An 18,723-nucleotide genomic window follows, 5' to 3' on the forward strand; every position below is an offset into this window, starting at 1 on the left:
TCGAGACATATTCTGAGCATTTTTCATACTTGCTTCCACATTTATGAACCACCCTGTTCGTATGTGCTTGAGATATGGACTTATTGCATACAAATTATGACGAATTATGGTTACCAGTTGGGAAACGTTTCCATCCACAACGATTTCGACCCATTTTTAGTTGCCAGGGTATCAAGAATCAATACATTTCTTTGGAGAATCCCTCGCACATATCATGGGAGGTTTGAAACATACATTTTTCAGTCGAGCAGATATGACTTCGAGTGTTGTGTTTTAAACCACACTCTCTACGTTGCGTTGCTTTTAAATTACATCCCTGTGAATTTCATTTTGCACGCTTTAGGCACCTTACATCACCGAAACTATTCCTCACTGACCAAAGTTCCACAGGACGTTTTTGATGATTTCGGTGTCGGGAATCAGCTGCCGAAGTTTGTTCAAATAGATTCTTACCATCCTGTATATATATAGGAATGGGTTTTATTATTTTACTTTGCCGGTGCACCTTAGAGGAGAGGGAGGAGGGGAAACATTAAAAATGATCGAAAATGAACGATACTAGTGTCGAATCTATAGTTTTTGGGGCCGCTGAGATGAAAAGTGACACTTCTGATCCCGTTTAAATCCAAATTCAGCCCCACAACTTGAAGAAGGAGTAACAATACACACACTCATATATATATATATATATATATATATATATATATATATATATATATATATATTAACAACCTCCTTACGTCGTGCCTATTAAGCTTGGGGATAATCTTGTAATGACGTAACGAAGCTGCTACTACTCATTATCCAAAATGAGTAGGTACCGAGCAAGTAAATGTTCAAATGAGGGGATAAGCACAGAAACTCTATAATTCGTTTAACTTATGTATTTGAATACTGTATGTCATTGTGTTAGTGTGTGTAATGAATGAATATGGCCTAATGGTTCAGATCACAGACCGTCAAATGTCTGGAGTTTAGATCACGAGCAACACACATAGCTGGGGCACACATACCTTGGTAATCTAGCTTCAGGCTGGAAGATGAATCCTCACTGCTTGGCTCTGGATCCCTCTCAGGACGGAGTTGGTGTCTGCGCTTGGTCTCCACGGTTAGCCAACTAATGACCAACCATTACTCGATAATGGTTAGTTGAAATAGAACGTAATTCGACTGATCTAAGACTGATATTCCACTGATCCTCGATTGATCATCGACTGATCCAGATTTCCTCTGTGCCGGGGTTTTTGTTGTCTCTTCAAGACGGTGGAATTCGTCATGTTGTTGTTCAACTTTGTTTACCTCAGCTATTAGTGAAACATCTGTTTCAAACCGTATTACATAGTGACCGAATTCCCAGACTATCAATTTCTGCGAATCTGAATATTATGCCATATCCGAATTGTGTCAGTGTTAACAAAGATGGTATTACAAATTTCTGACATTGCAAAGCTGACATTACTGTTCTTAGTTTTTGTCTTTACATAATCCTGCGAGTTAGCATCTCGCCAGGATTTCAGGAATAACATAACATAAACACAACCATGTGCAATGACTTACATAAACAAATAAACAATAACAATCACACGTGCCAATATGACATAATCTAACTACATTGTAACATTCTGATCCTTAAATTTAATTCTAACATATCATTATTCCAATCACCAAAAATAAAATATTAAAAACTTCTAATATACCTCTACAATATATATATATATATATATATATATATATATATATATATATATATGGCTGGTTCCAGTGAATAACCGGCTAAGTCGACTTTTTTTTTTGAAAATTTAGATTTTACAGCTATAAGCTTCTTTTGGTGAGTTCTACATTGTGTAGATACGGCCAAGATGAATTCTTAAAATTGAGGAAGTTACAGTATGTGCATAACCTGTTATGTCAAAATTAACCAGGCAACTCCACGAAAATATTGTATTTGTGAATAAAGAGATAAGAAGTTTACCTGTTTGTGTACATTGCTGTAAAATTTACACTGAGGGTGAACAAGTGGTTAAGTCTAGATGTCTGGTTATGATAAATTCATAATAACTCAAGTTACGTGGTGCTAATGCAGATGTGAACTATTAGCGGAAACTCTGTGTGTTTTCGCTCTCGTATGATGCCTTTGTTTGTCGTCTGAAGAACCGAAAGCCAATGTATTGCAAACATTGTTCCAAGATTTCTTTCTTTTTTTATTTTTTCACAAAATATATTTGTACTTCACATTGTTGATACCGCTTCTTTTCCAGATGTTATTTTCGACAAGAAAATTTTATTTCGGTGTTGAGGCGGAATTCAATGATGAGTTTGCTGCAAAATGTTGTCTGGAGCAGATGAAGCAGTGCACCTTGCAAAAATAAGTTATATGGCAACAAATATGTCAGGTAGGCCTACAGATGAAGATAATCAACAATATCAAGATGCAAAACGCCTGACGGAAACAGAGAAACTAATATCGACTCACAAAGAAATAGCTTATTATGATGACTCTGAATCGGAATATGACATCGACTCTGATGACAGCACAATGGATCCTGACTTTCAAGCAAGTTCGTCATCTGGTAGCGAGGAACGAGTTATACCTTCAGGACGAAAAGCATGTCGGAAGAAGAAACAAGAAGATGTAGGTGTTTGCAAATTTGATTTAGATTTAGAAAATTGTGCGTCTTCCAGTTCTGCAGTCGATACTCTTTTCTTATTTACTAAAAGCACAAACTTAGAATGTGGAGAAACTTCTGAAAATTTACCTCAGCGCTTACAAATATATAGTGAAACTGTTAATCCATTACCGGAGAATAAGATACAAAGGAACATCAAATATCATAGTAGAAAAGAAACAGAAGAAAACAACAGACTTAGAAATGAAGGGAAAACATATTTTACTGAGAAGGGAAAGGAAATATCAGCAAGAAAAATTAGCTAACGTAGTGAGTGTAGAATGAAGTGTGCTAGTAGATTCACAGATACTGATCGCTTATTGTTGTTCAATGAGTATTGGAAACTAGCCAGTCATGATATTCGTACTAACTACGAGTGCTCATTAATCGCTATCAAGAAGGAGAAGACTGCAAGAAAGGTGTGGTAGGACCAAAGAAACGGGAGTGTCACTGTACAGATAATCTCATAGTTAAAAATGATAGGTATCCAATTTGCAAAACATGCTTCTCAAAACTCTTGGAGAAATGAAATAATTTTTTGATGGTGTTATTCAAAAGAAAAAGCAATCACACTCTTGATTCCACACTATTTGAGAGGACAAACAACTTCAAAGAAATTAACAGAGAAGATAGTTGATGATGCAAAGAAAAAATCTTTCTCGAGTTACGAAAGTCATTATTGCCACAAAACAACATCGAAAAAGTGCTTAAATTGGCATCTTACGATCAGTAAAATGTATAAATTATATACAGAAGGAAGAGAGAATCCTATTTAATTTTCCCTTTATAATAAAATCTTTCATAAATTGGGTATTGCATTCAAGAAACTACAAAAAGATACCTGTCATAAGTGTAATTAGTTAGAAGTTGAAGTTTCCTCTGAAAGTATAAAGGAAGGCGTTATTAGTGAATATAACGAACAACTTAAACTCACAGAAGTATACAATGCTAAGCGAAAGAACAACGAAATCTCCAAGAGAAGAGATCATCAAATTGGCTTTTGTTTTTGTCCTTCAGCAATGTCTTCCTAATCCTTATATGACAACATTAGTATCGTTTTACAAACGTTCGTTGTGGTCTTTTAATCCTACGATACACAATATTGCTACTGATGACACACCATGTCACATGAGAGGTGAATCTATATCTGGAAGCGGAGGTAACTACATTGCATCATACCTCTACCAACACATCATAAACCTTCCATCCATGATCAGAAAGTGGGTTTCTATTCTGATAGATGTGGTGGTCAAAATACGAATATTTATGTCGCATTTTTTTTTTAAGTATACACTTCCAAAGACAGCTGAGTTACAGAAAATGAAGCACAAGTTTCTAGTAAGCTTGCAAACCCGCATGGAATGTGACAAAGATTATGCCCTAATCGAAAAGCAACAAAGTGAACTGTCTTGTAGATCCATCACCCTCATGATTAGATGCAAGTTGTACACCCAGGCACAAAAATAATTCTCCCCTAAGCGCTGTAATTCTATTACTTGGGGTCCAGGTCATTTGCGGTTGTGAGAACGTCTAGACAGACGCAACCCAACTTACACGTAACTCTTCTCGGCACTGACAGCAGTTGGTAGCACTGAGTCAAGTATGTAGTCAAATAAAATTGTTAACATTTCTCCATTCTGAGATCAATCTCTCTGGTTCAGAGCGTGTTGTCCAATGAACATCATATGTTAATCTCACTATTGCTGTGTACGTAATGTATTTTTTTTTTCATTATATACTGTATAATCAAAGAAAAACACTGATCACATATGAATCAGGAAATGCTTGAAAGTAGCTGAAAATATCAAATCTAGAACAACTGCTGGAAATAACTTTGTAAATGATTGCCTCCGTTGAGAGATCTTCAACCATTCTCCTCATTGGAACATCTTCTTCTTTCTGGAGAAGAGAAGATCTTGCTTATCACACTGAGTATGCATTGAAATTGAAATTGAAACAATAAATCTTGAAAAAGCATCAGCGTGGCCGGGACTCGAACCGGGGTCCACCAAATAGAAATTCAATGTGCTAACTAGTTTTTAAACAGTCATTTTTATTGCAAAAAATTACATAACATATGTCCATATAATATGGATAATAGAGAAAGAATCACAAAACACAAAGGAAGCCACTGCAATACAACTGAAAAGAAATCATACTTAAAATATTCACACAAAGACAACAGAAAAAAACACTAGTAAACAGTAGTTGGGTAGTGAGCAAAATGACGTAAGCGTAGATCTGGAGGCATTGTTCCAAAAGAGCACTGTAGTTTATAAATGTACATTGCTTGTGTCATCAGCTCATTTTCCGTAATATAACCGCTGTGTGAATAGTCAACCACATTATAGTATTGTGTTTGTTTAGGACGTGGAAAATACTTAAAATCCGGGAAAAGGAAAAACGGCACACTATTAATAAAGAGTGGATCAACACGGAGTATGCGTGCAATAATGTTTGTATAACTACGCCACAAAGGCTGAGTGTAAGAACAGGTTTGCAAACGATGGGTAAGTGTATCAACTTGTCCACATCGGATACATTGAGCATCAGGTCGAAGACCGATTTCCTATGCTCTACGGTTAGTAAAAAATATATTATGCACTAAACTATATAAAATATACCATAACTCTCTCTCATTCCTGGTGGTAAAAAAGAAGAATTAATATTATGCCAAATTTGCGCCCAAGAACAATTTGGGTGTCGTGTGACACATATAGGGGGGCTGTAGAGATAATTTGCATAATAAGTATACAATAGCTTGACGCTCGTGTCTTCAATAGCTGTGCGACTTGTAAGAGCATAAGCGATGTCTAGAATGACGGTGCGGAGGTAATGATACTGTTCAGACCAACTCTGGATAAAAATAGGTGCACTGAGAGTCACGTGTCTAAGACATCGCATGACATGGCAAGCAGAGAAAGACTCAGAAAAGGAAGTTAAGAGTTCGCACGTGCGGTTTAATAACAAACAACGACCTTGAAAAGCCACGTCTTTAATACCTAAACCTCCTACTTGCTTACTGGTACACACAGTTCTACGATGAAAGCAGAGTGGTGTTTGATACCACAAAAAGGCAAACAGGTGTTTGTTAAGTGTATTGGCGTGTGATACAAAAAGTTCAAAGATCTGCATACTATAGTACAATAAACTGCAAGCAAACATGTTTAAGAAGGTCGCTCTCTCATGTAATGTAAGATTTCGCGCTTTGTGTTTATAAAGCAAGTCAATGACCTTAGGAACAACAGCTCCATATATTGCTTGAATAGATGCTTTTATATTGTTATGCCAAATAATGCCAATAATTTTATGGGTGTAAACTACAGGGAAAGGGGAAACAAAACTGCAAGAAGACGTATTATTCAAACAAAATAGTTTAGTTTTCATGGGATGTAATTACGCACCGGACAGTTGACTAAATATCTGAAGATTATTAAGAATTGTATCTAAATTCCGTTATGAACGAAAGAAAAAAACATATATCATCGATGTAAGTCTAAAGTTTAATGGTAGCTGGAGGGACACACAACCCCGTCATTTCAGTCCGGATCTTATGCATAATCGGCATAACAGCAATGCTGTAGAGCATGAAGTTTAGATCATGAGCATATAGAAGTTTATAATCACAATAGGCAAGACTAATGGGTCGAAAATGATTTATTCGCGTGCTCTTGACCAGCTTGGCAATGATCACTAGAATACTGTGCAGAAATGTTTTGCCGACTCGATAAGTAGATTAAAAAGACATTAAAAAGTTCACTAAAAGGAGTGAAAAGATCTGGAAATGATTGGTAAAATTCGTCAATTGCACTGGACTTATTCTTTTTTGCATGGTGGAGAGCATGCTGAATTTCTGCTTCAGAAAAGGGAGCATCAAGCTCTACTTGGGTTTCAGCCGCGAGAGGTTCAAGCTATCGAAGACACCGTCATACGGAAACTATACGGAACATCATGGTTCCTATATAAATCCGTAAAAATTGCACAAAGTATGGAATAATATTAGTTCCTTCACATAAATCACCTTTATCTTTCAGTACATTATGAATAATATGTTGCTTGCCTCTGCGACGTTCAGCACTGATATGTACAAGACTCGGAGGCTCAGTGGGTGACACTGATGAGATTTTGCTGCGAACAGTAATACCATGGAGTCTTTGGCGGTGTAATGTTAACAAAAAAACCTTTACCTGTTCAATTTGTGGAAGTACAGATTCACCGTTAAGAACTGCCGCAAGATAGTTGTGTAGAAGCTGAGCGTAGTAATTATGTTGTTCACGAAATCGCGTTGACCAATCTCTGCTGTATCCTTTATAGATTTGTCTCAAAGCTGGTTTGCCCCGTTGTCCCCACCACTGGAGAATATTGGTCGTTCTCAAATGTTGCTGATTTATTTCTCTCCAGCGCTGGCGTAGCAACTGCTGGAATTCTGGCTCAGAAAGGATTCCGGTATTTAAATGTCATAAGCAGTTATGTTTTAGAAGCTTTTGAAGTGGTAACTGCATAGTCATAACTAGTCCCATGTGATCCGAAAAACAAACTGGGATCCTTTCAATAGATTGCACATTTAGAAGTATAGACTGGGAGATATAAAAAGAATCAAGGCGTGAAGATCCAGTGGCGTAGAAATACGTGTGTCCAGGATTTTGGAAATGAAAATGACGCCAGACATCACATAAATTAAATTGGTTAATCACCTGTAATAAAGTAGGACAGAAGTTCGAAGTAGAAGTGCAATCTTGAGTGGAAACTATACTGTTATGATCTCCGCCCCATATAATCAAACGAGAACTGTCATGTAAGGCGGAGGCTACCTCGGAATTAAAAAAAAAAATATGACGGTCACGTCGTCTGTGAGTACCCACGGGTGCATACGAGGTGATCGAACATTATCCACATTTCCAGTAATAATCCTGCCGTTGGGATGCTTGTATAACTGTTCAAAGTTTAAATGGTTGCGAAATACAAGAGCATTAGCTGTGCCGTTAACGGTTTCGTTAGGAAAAAAGGTGTGCTGGTAAAGGCCTTGAAGTTGGGTTACTTTAACTCCCAGGCAAACAGTATATAAAGAGGGTAGCATTTAATAAAATCCAAAACTGCAGTTTGCTTAGTAGATGTGACACCATTAAAATTTACCGTTCCTATTTTAAAGGAATACATTGAGGGCTACAATAAAAAGTGCGGAGCGGGTTGGAGGACACACCAACAAAACACAAAAGGCGCAAGGACAGGAGCAAAAAGACGCAGTATAAACAAAAACAAAAGTCCCAAACAGACCACTAGCATATTCTCACTGTGTAGCGGTGGTGTCCAAAGTCTCTTGGCAAACCTCCCCATCAATAGGGCAATCAGTAGCTTCTAATTGAGACATTTGTCTTAATGTATTAAATGTTATTTTGCTAGTCGTATCATAGGAGGTTTTCCCGGTCAGTTTCAGAACTTTGCCCGTATTAACCTCGTGGCTGGAGAATTTCTTCTTTTTAAGTTGTTCACTAATAGGGGGTTCATTAATGCCATCAACACTTGAGGTAGGCATTATGTGTGGGCAACTGCCCCCAGAGAAGCTCCCCGCCGTTCGAGGGGGCCCATTTTGAGACAAAATTTTCTTACTCCATATACGATAGAAACATGAAATTAGAAATGAAGCACCAAATGGGGTCGCTACATTATATAAACACAACAGCACACAAAAGGTAAATAGAATAAAAATGAGTGTTGGACCCATTTCAGTAAAAATGTCTACTATTAGGGGCTCTAGAAATAATATTTATTCGTACGGTTTTGAGATTTATCAATATTGTCCCCTTAATAATTTTGTCATGTATGGAATGGTCCCAGGGAGTAACTAACGAAACCGCAGACCTTGCCGTGCGGGGGGCATACAGGTTCCGGGAGGATCATAAAGATTAAGAGAAAGTTGGAAAGAGGGGACCCAAGAATCAGAAGAACAACTTCCTCTAGGGGGCCGAAATAAGCTTAATAATGCTTGCGTCCCCCTCAGAAAAAAAATCTAAGTTACGGCGCTGGTGATCGGTTGCAGTGATTGTCCAGATTTACATTTCATTTTACATAACTTCTAATTTCCAAAGAAGAAAAGACGACAGAAAACATTTTCACATTCTTTAAATTCTATCAACACGTATAGAAATTGACAGTTCTATGTTCCATAACTACTATTTTATTTTCTTATGTTCATATGAGAAATTTGTGGCAAATTGAGGCCACATGATCATGAGGCGCAATTCACTAAGGGTTCGAATTCCTCTGAAGAGCAAGGTCGGAATTTTAACTATTCTCGGGTTCCTGTAGTGTTTGGAATACGTTGAAAGGACATGAGGTGCCAGTGGCGAACAATACTCCGGTTGGCGCGGTTTGTTTAAAAGAAATTGTGAAAGCGGGAAACTCCCATTGCAGCTACCTTGGTTCAAATCCCGTCGTAGCAAGTATTAACTTTTCTGAATGAAATGATAATGTTTATGTAAGTGGCGTTGTAATTATGTCATTCCTTTATTATTATTATTATTATTATTATTATTATTATTATTATTATTATTATTATTATTATTATTATTACCACAGAATGAAAGAAGAAGTAATATAGTCGAAGGTATTCATAGGAACAGAAAAGATATAGAGTATGTCGGATGTTTCTTAGGTTTACACATGAACGCAATAATATTATTACGTTTATGGATTAACAGATAGAATTATCATTTTATGACAACAAGATATAAAATATGAAGATTTGTTAGCTGATAACAGTAATGCATTTTGTTTCGCCCCTCTCCGAAGTAGAAAGGTGATGTGAGATCTTAGATAGAATCATTGCCGTGACTAGCATTGTAAGTTCGATCAGAATTTGCAATTTGTGCACAGCAGAGATGGGCACCCTCACTCATTTTTGCCCTCAAGAGGGCCGACCTCACCCTCACTCACCCTTATTTGGGTAGATGAGGGTGAGGGTGAAAGAGTCTATTGAGGGTGAGGGTGGCTGAGGGTGAGGGGCCCAACTGAGAATGAGGGTGTCTGAGGGTGAGGGTGAGCGATTCGATTGAGGGTGAGGGTGTCTGAGGGCGAGTATGAGGGAATCAACTGAGGGTGAGGGTGGCTGAGGGTGAGGGTGAAGGTGTCGATTGAGGGTGAGGGTGGCTGAGGGTGAGGGTAAAATTGTCGATTGAGGGTGAGGGTGGCTGAGGGTGAGGTGAACGAGTCGACTGAGGGTGAGGGTGGCTGAGGGCGAATATAAGGGGACCAACTGAGGTTAGGTGGCTGAGGGTGAGGGTGAACGAGTCAACTGAGGGTGAGGGTGAGTGAGGGTGAGGGTAAAGGAGTCAACTGAGGGTGAGGGTGAGGAAGTCAATTGAGGGTGAGGGTCAATGAGGGTAAGGGTGAGGGAAATGATTGTGGGTGAGGGTGAGTGAGGGTTAGGAAAACTGTCCATCACCAATCCAATCTCTTGCACCTTTCTCCACGTTGAGTGAGTCAGGTGAAAAAGCAATGCTGTACACGAGTCGAGTTTCCGAAAGTTGCTTTTACAGTCTGCATTTCCGCTATCTCGAAATCCATAACCACAGTTACAGGGTCCGAGTATTCACTAAATTCCCTGCACTGATGCATCACCGCACGAAACAGTTCTTCATATGAATTTTGTGTCTTGCTCTGCATTAGGGCATACACCTAGTAAAGAAAGTCTCACCTCAAATAACATACAGGGCCTGCGTGATTCTTTTAATTAGCCATTGAAAAGTTTCCTTTCACCTTCAATGTTTCACTTCTCAATAGTTCCATAAGGCTATATTTAAAGGAAATATTTATATGTTTTCTTCCTTTATATAAATTTGTTTTCTTCACATATATATCCAATAACAATTCGCCAATGTTTAATCAGAGTTGAAATATAACATTCTTCTTTTAATAGCTTCTAAAAAGATCACTCTTTTCACATGACTCAATTAACGTGGAGGAAGGTCCAAGAGTTTGGGCTCGGAGAACGGTACAAGAACGATGCAAATTTTCGTCTAGTTTGCGGGAAAATGAACGGATTGGCATATCTTCTCATATTTCTTTGCAATTTTCTGTTCTGAAATTTTGATATTTTCGAAAACTAATATCTGTAAATAGTGATATATAAACCCATTACTTCCCCACGTTGCCTTGGCTTTCAACATTTGCTGAAGCTGGTACTATTTTCTTGTACTGGTGCTTGCTCCTGTTTCGAGTGCTCGCAACTTAAATTTTCAGAATTCAACACCAACCGACTTGTTTTCCAAGTTTGATTAAAGTAACGTAAGCTGTTTAGGTCATTTACTTTGCCTCTACTTATTTCAAGAAAGGTGAAAAAATAACCGTGACAAAATTTCCTATATGATATGATATATATTTCTGTGATAGAATTACTGGAAACTTTTATCTCTTATCTCAAATACGATATCTAAAATATGTAACTATTTAATAATAATAATAATAATAATAATAATAATAATAATAATAATAATAATAATAATAATAATATAATTAATAATAATAATAATAATAATAATAATAACTGTGACTGTGAGGGAGTTGATAGAGGGTGGCTGAGGGTGAGGAAGTCGATTGAGGATGAGGGTGGCTAGGGTGAGGGAATCGATTGAGGGCGAGGGTGTCTGAGGGTGAGGGTGAGGAAGTCGATTGAGGGTGAGGGTGAGGGAGTCGATTGAGGGCGAGGGTGTCTGAGGGTGAGGGTGAAGGAGTCGATTGAGGGTGAGGGTGAGTGAGGGTGAGGGTGAAGGGTCGACTGAGGATGAGGGTGGCTGAGGATGAGGGTGAAGCTGTCGATTGAGGGTGAGGTTGAGTGAGGGTGAGGGTGAAGGAGTCGACTGAAGGTGAGGGTGGCTGAGGGTGAGGGTAAGGGAGTCTACTGAGGGTGAGGGTGGCTGAGGGTGACTGTGAGGGAGTCAACTGAGGGTGAGGGTGGCTGAGAGTGAGGGAGTCAATTGAGAGTGAGGGTGAGTGAGGGCTAGCAAAATGTCCATCTCTGGTGCACAGCTACGAACAATTCCTTGGAACTCATTTTTGGGCCATACTACAGCAGTAAGGACGTGTTTAGCCCTTATGTATTCATCAATTCTTGTCCAAACATGTTACTTGCCAGACGGTTACGAATGAAGTTGATACGGATGATATAATTTTGTGTTGTTGGCATTTCACCTGTGAAGGAGGTCGTCTCAACCCATAGAGCCAGATAAATTGAATATTTCTCATGTTACTACACATCAGAAGTATCTGTTTTTAGATTGTAAAAATTTACTGAATTGCCACACCCGGAATCGAACTCGCGTCCCCAACGTTACGAAACTAACGCTTAAGCCACTACTCTAAGACATCACTGTTCTGGCATAAGGGAAAATGAAGCTGTAGTGAATTCAGTAATTACACACTTTTACGATTCCAGTGTAATAATGCTGAAACTTTCTGATTTCATTCATGATAAAATAGTAAAGTATTATGCAGAAAGAATAGTCCAGAGAAGTCAACTTTAAATTGACAACTCATATGCTCTCGCCTCGGGCCCTGATTTTTCACGGCACGGCATTGCATAGATACTTGGAATCTGGTGTTTCAGGGTACTGGGTTATTTTTTTAAGTTAATTTAGCGAGCCTTCCTCAGTACCTTGTTTCCTAGTTTTACGCGTTTTACTCACTTTTACAGTTTTCCCACTAACTCTTTAAGAAGAGGGACAGAAACACAGAAACATTGAGGAGAGTAAAAATGGCAAACACTATTCGCGCGTTCTTCCCTTGCCTGAAGTAAAACAATAAAATATTAAGTAAATGCAATTTTTGGTCTTCCATCTTCTATATATTGTCAAATCTGTAAAACCAAACAAATCAAAGAGCAATACTACTACACAAAATGCTCAACATCTTAGCTATTCATGACATAACTACTGCATGATCCGAATAACTACAGTATATCAACAAATCATCATTTGTCATATTTTACCGAAATACATCATGACTTTTCCGACAACCTGATACTTTAAATGTTGTTAATACGCAAAGTTCATTGATCACGGCACTTATTCACTTATTCTCTTATACCTCTGACATTTTGATGTACAGTGTTGCCAACGTTTGAAAAATGAAATCTTTGAGTTTTACGTCCCATGGTTATGCCAGTTAGGCTGAAGGAGACGGTGATGATGATTAATGAATGAAATGGTGGAATGAAGAACGTGGGAGGAAACGGGAGAACCCCTAGAAAACCCACACACACGGTGTTTGTCCACCACAAAGTTCACTTGACGGGGTCTGGGATCGAACCGGGGACCCCTAGCACCAGAGGTGAACGCTCTAAAACTGAGCCACCGCGGCCCACTTGCCAACGTTTGAGGATAGGTTATATCAATTCCTTTATGAATCTTGGATTTAGAAGACTACAACCAGTACACGATTCGAACTAGTTAATAATAAAATATGCGACCACAAACAAGAATATAATCACTAAGGTACGCAAATAAGGGACGAAGCACAGTGTCGAAGCAGTTTTGCCCAAGTGGAAAATCAGAATATTATCAAACACAACACACAATACTTCATATAGGAATTTATATAGGCCTATCTTCAAACGTTGGCAACACGGTACATAAAGACTTCACAGGTGTGGTTCTGCTCATAATTAGATTTGCTAGATGTTATAATTTGTGTTCCGTGCCATTTAACAAAAAATCATTTTTGTACTCAGTTGGCAACACTGAATTATGTTATTGAGCATGTCTGTGGGTACAATGTTTGCTTACTATACTGTTGTGTAAATATCATTTTGATTACTTCAATCATTTTGAAGTTCTTTCTATGTTAGTGTATTTTTTGCATTGCTATCTTTACATGATTCTAGATTCTTCTTTCCTCTGTATCTCCTGTGTTTCAGGTTGTCGGCCCGCAAAACTTTGGATTTTTCACTTTTCTTCACTCCTCTATCGATTGCGCATTATTTGATTGGGAAATACTACTATCAATAAAAGATGTTCCCTTGTGAGTGCTCAATGAATTGCGACCACCTCATTAATGCTTTGTTGGTCCATCTTGTTGGGCTCAGCTGATGGCCTGGACACGGAGTAGCAGGGATTCCGGTAGTAGCTATGTTTCCATGGGGATCTGTCTGGTTGTATCCCACAATAAGCCCACAGATGTCGGTGCTTTATTCATGGTACCAAGAGATCGTTCGAAAACATACCATAAATGTTCTATAGCATTAAGATCCGGCGAGTTAGGGGGACAATTCACATGTTGCACCTCCGATGAATGTTTCTGAAGCCACGCAAGTAAATTCCTGGCTTGGTGGCACTGTGCAATGGAAGATCACCAAAAAAGGAACATACCATGTATATTTTGAAATTTTGATTATCACTGGTGCTATACCAAAGAAGTTTTTTTTTTTTTTAGTTTAACATCCAGTGATAATGTTCCATAACAGAGAGAGGTAATGATGATGATGTAGAACGAAATACTGCAGTAAAGAAAGTAGGAATAGGAACAAATAGAAACGTGATGTTTGTTCACCTCAAAGGATATTTGGTACCAGCTGCAATCCAATCGTGTACCACATACACGAGAAGAAAGCGCTCTAACACTGACTCACTTCTGTCATCATATTCGAAAGTAGAAGGAAATATGAAAAAGCGTGTTAAAGCACACGGCTGTCTTCATTAAAAAATAAATAATATGAGTTAATGTTAATGGTTTAAAAGGATGTTATAAAATAGATCTGCCCATATGTATGTTCAACCTATTAACTGAATGATGCCAAAAAAAAGAAACGAGCATCCACAAGTTTGATTGGTTACTCTCGTTTTCGTTATGAACGTTGGCTCAAAACATTGCGATCTTATTGGGCACAGCGAGCGAATTGGGAGGTGGCAAAACTCTGACGTATGCCTTCACGATTTTGTTGTAGAGGCAGATCTTCTAGTTTATAGCATCCTTAGTTTTTAAGCACTTTAATTAATTTCAACAACCTCTTAAAGCTGTTTCCTGATCTCACCCTCACTTTCTTTTAAATTTTAGTAAATAACATAAAATCAATAACGAATATAAAAATTAGAAAATAAGCCAGGTCGTGTCTCCAAAAAGGCCATTAAATAAACAAATAACTACTTCCAAATCTTTTCCTATAGATCATAAAATTGGATGCGCAGTTCATGATATAATAATTGTTGTACCCATATTTATACATTACATGAAAGGTCCTCGAAACAATCACTAATTCACATAATATTACCACAGTGCTAAATAATCATTTTTTACATAGCAGCAAAGCAACAGCAACGAAATTTTGTATTCAAAAATGAAATGAAATCTTTCAGTTTTACATCCCACGCGTATCCCGGTTAGGCTAAAGGAGACGGTGATGATGAGAAATGAATGAAATGGTGGAATGAAGAAAGTGAGATGAAACGGGAGAACCCCGAGAAAACCCACTAGCACGGTGTTTGTCCACACAAGAACATACTTTTAGGTATTTACTATACTAAAGTATTAAGAAATATATTAATATCTCTGGGGTCGCAAAAGGGCCCCAAGGTAATACACAAGGGTTAAGGAATTATCTTTTATAATTGTTTCCAATTCATTTTTAGACATCCAATCTATGCTATATATAAGTGTCGGAAGCGTTATAGGACAGCTATATCCGTCCGTCCGTCCGTCCGTGTGTGGAAAGGAATTAGAGCAAAAACATTAAGGGATATCGGGAAGCAGCTTTTTTCTCTGCAATCGATTATGCGTTCCAATAATAGGTTCCTTCTCTTACGTTAACCCTCGACTCAAACAGGAAGTGGTTACAATTAACCATTTCCGGTTTTTCAACATTTATTGTCACACGACTAAACGGTAACAGATAGCGACAAACGGGTTTCTACAATCGACTCAGCGTCTCAAGGAAACATACTATTACAGCCCATAACACTCGACCACACCTAGAAGCGGTTGGAATTTACTAGAACCTCCGGTCTCAACACTAGATTCCATAGAAGAAAAACGGTAAGAGAATTCGAGAAGTGGTTTTCTCCAATCGGTGTCCCAACAATAGGATCCATCTCCTCTATTAATCATCTATTAAAATCGAGTGGTAGAAATCAACCATTACCAGGTTACATCGTTGATCATCATAGAACGAAAACGATAATAGATATAGAGATCACCTGTTTTTAGGAATCAATTTAGTATGTCAAAGAACCATACCATCATCATCAACTACAATACTCCATCAGAAACGTAAGTACTTGAGATTTACCAGTACTTGTGGTTTAAAATATTTATTTTTTTAGAGTAAGAGATAGAGAGAAGTTTTTCTTTCTTTTTATTTTTTTTTCAATCGATTTAGCATTCCAAGAGTAGTTACATAGTCTTCCTTAATTCTCTATTGAAACAGAAAGTGTTTCAAATTAACGATATCCAGTTTCAACATTTATCGTAATGGAACAGAAACAGTAAAGGATAGCAAGTTGTGGCTTTTTGATATGGATTTAGCGTCCGAGAAACAACTTTTTTCATTTGGTATTACTACTCTATTCCAACCAGTATTTATAGACGTACTACCTCAAGTTTCAGTATTGAATTAGTACAGTTTGGAATTTCAAGGTAGTTCCACTTTGTGAAACGAAACTCACTTGTTTATTTTATCGCATTACGCACAGGTTAGAAGACTTCAAGTAAAATGTTTGTTTACATGCGTTTTTTTAGAACTACCATATGCTTTACCTTTTCTGTAAGAAATACTACTGATAAATTATACTTCGGTTATTTCCTATAGAGAGAAACAATACTCATTATGAACTTGTTAGATAGAATTCTCTTTTAGAGAAATAAACGTCTTATATAATTGTATTCAAATAAGAAATCCAACAATACATATATTAGAATCACAATTAGAACATTATTTTGAGCGTATAATTAGCATAAACGATAAAAAAAAGATCTTATGTATTGTAGCCGTGCATGTATGCTGCTGAACACTATTAATACATGTAATGACATCTGTCCTTCAGTACATAATAACATTACTAGTACAAGTATAATAAAATAAAAAATCCAAACACTTCCGTGTATCGTATGGCTAATGATGTTGTGCAACATCAAAAAATACTGTGAATGGTAACAGTATGTACAGCAGCAATGGTAACAGATTCTCATCATATCATTCTCAGCATATTATTTAAATCGTTTTGGTAATGATAACATGTGAACCTGCAACCTATGAAAACTTCATAAGTTTAACCTATGAAGAAGGACCCGATCTTTAATGCCTAATACGACTCTCAGTGTAGCGAATACCTCCACTTTTTAATGCAAAAAACATGTCAAGTACGTCACGGTGACCTCATAAATAGCAAATTTTGTTACCCGCAGAAATGAAAAAATGAAATGAAATTTTAAAGGTTTACGTTCCACGGTTGTGTTGGCTAGGCTAAAGGAGACGGTGATGATGAGTAAAGAATGAAATGGTGGAATGAAGAAAGTGGGAGGAAACGGGAGAATCCCGAGGTAACCCACGCACACGTTGTTTGTCCACCACAAAGTTCACTCTGTGGAGGCAGGGTTTGAACCGAAGGCTCTACCACTGAGTCACCGCGCCCCCACAGAAAAGGTAAGGTTTATTAAACATATATTGTAAATCGTTAACCCTCGTCCTACCTACGTAGTTTTTGTATTGCAGACTGCCAAAGGGGGGCATTTTCTGCCCAGGTGTTAAGATAAATATATATCGCAAAAGAAACTAATTAGTAGTATCAATATTGTAATTGATATTAAATGCATAAGAATTGAAATATATCTATTATCTTCTTCACAATTAATCTCATATTTAACTGAAACAATATTGTTAAAATAATTCAGGTGTATGTTATCATGTCATTGTTTCATTATAGATAATAAAACATGGACTTTTTATGAGAACATATATTACCATAAGAATGATCATTCAACTATGAAAACAAAATGAGTTTTTTTTTTAATAAATAAATAAATAAAGTAAAAGTACCCTCAGCTCTTAAGCAATGTTTAGTTTTAATTAACTGTCTCATATTTATCAATGCATGCAGAAGGTTAAATAACTTTAAGTTATAAAAGTCTCTATTCTAAGGTATGAATGGCTGGTCAGATTTTGGTACATTTTTATCATCTGAGAAATCAGCTACCACTATCATCATCCCAGTCATAATTACATGGATAATACTAGTCAACAAATTTTAACTTTATTTGCTGTAGCATGAGAGAAAACACTTCATCTTAAAGGAACATTTTGCGCTGAATTCGAACAATTGTGTTATTATTTCTAGAGAAATAAAAATATTTATAAATCTATGCTTTCAGATCTCTTTATTTGGTGGGAAAAGTTATTTGGTTCATCACAATTTACAATAAATAATAACATAAATATACAAAAATGTATGATAAAGCCATTAAAACTACCATAATGTATGAAATTTCCATTGAGTTACACAAATATACACTAATTCCTTCTTTTGCGGTTACACGAAGTACAAATGCTTTTTATGTTTATGGGATAGCCGAGCTGATGACAAACATTATGAAGAGAAGGACTGGGAACCTCGAGTAAGTACGTACCTGGAGAATGCAACGTCAAATATGCTCCTTTGGTAGATTCTAATAAGACAATACTGCCACCAGTTCATATAAAGTTAGGACTTATGAAGAAATTTGCCAAAGCCATGGACACAACTGTGAAGGTTTCAAGCATTTGCGACATAAGTTTCCTAACCTGAGTGATGCTAAGATTTCAGCGGGTATGTTTGTTGGTCAACAAATTAGGAAACTCATGCTTGATAATAGCTTTGACATCAAGTTAAACAGTGCCTGGACAGCATTTACGTGTGTTGTGCGCAACTTTCTGGGCAATAACAAAGCGGAGAATTACAGTGAAATAGTACAGGACATGTTACAGAAATACAAAGAATTAGGTTATAGGACGTCTTTAAAAATCCACTTTTTACACTCTCACCTTAGCTTCTTTCCTTAAAATCTAGGTGCTGTCAGCGACGAACAGGGGGAAAGATTC

The sequence above is a fragment of the Thermobia domestica genome, chromosome 6 (assembly GCF_964235325.1).
Source record: "Thermobia domestica chromosome 6, izTheDome1.hap1.1, whole genome shotgun sequence".
Taxonomy (NCBI): Eukaryota; Metazoa; Arthropoda; class Insecta; order Zygentoma; family Lepismatidae; genus Thermobia; species Thermobia domestica.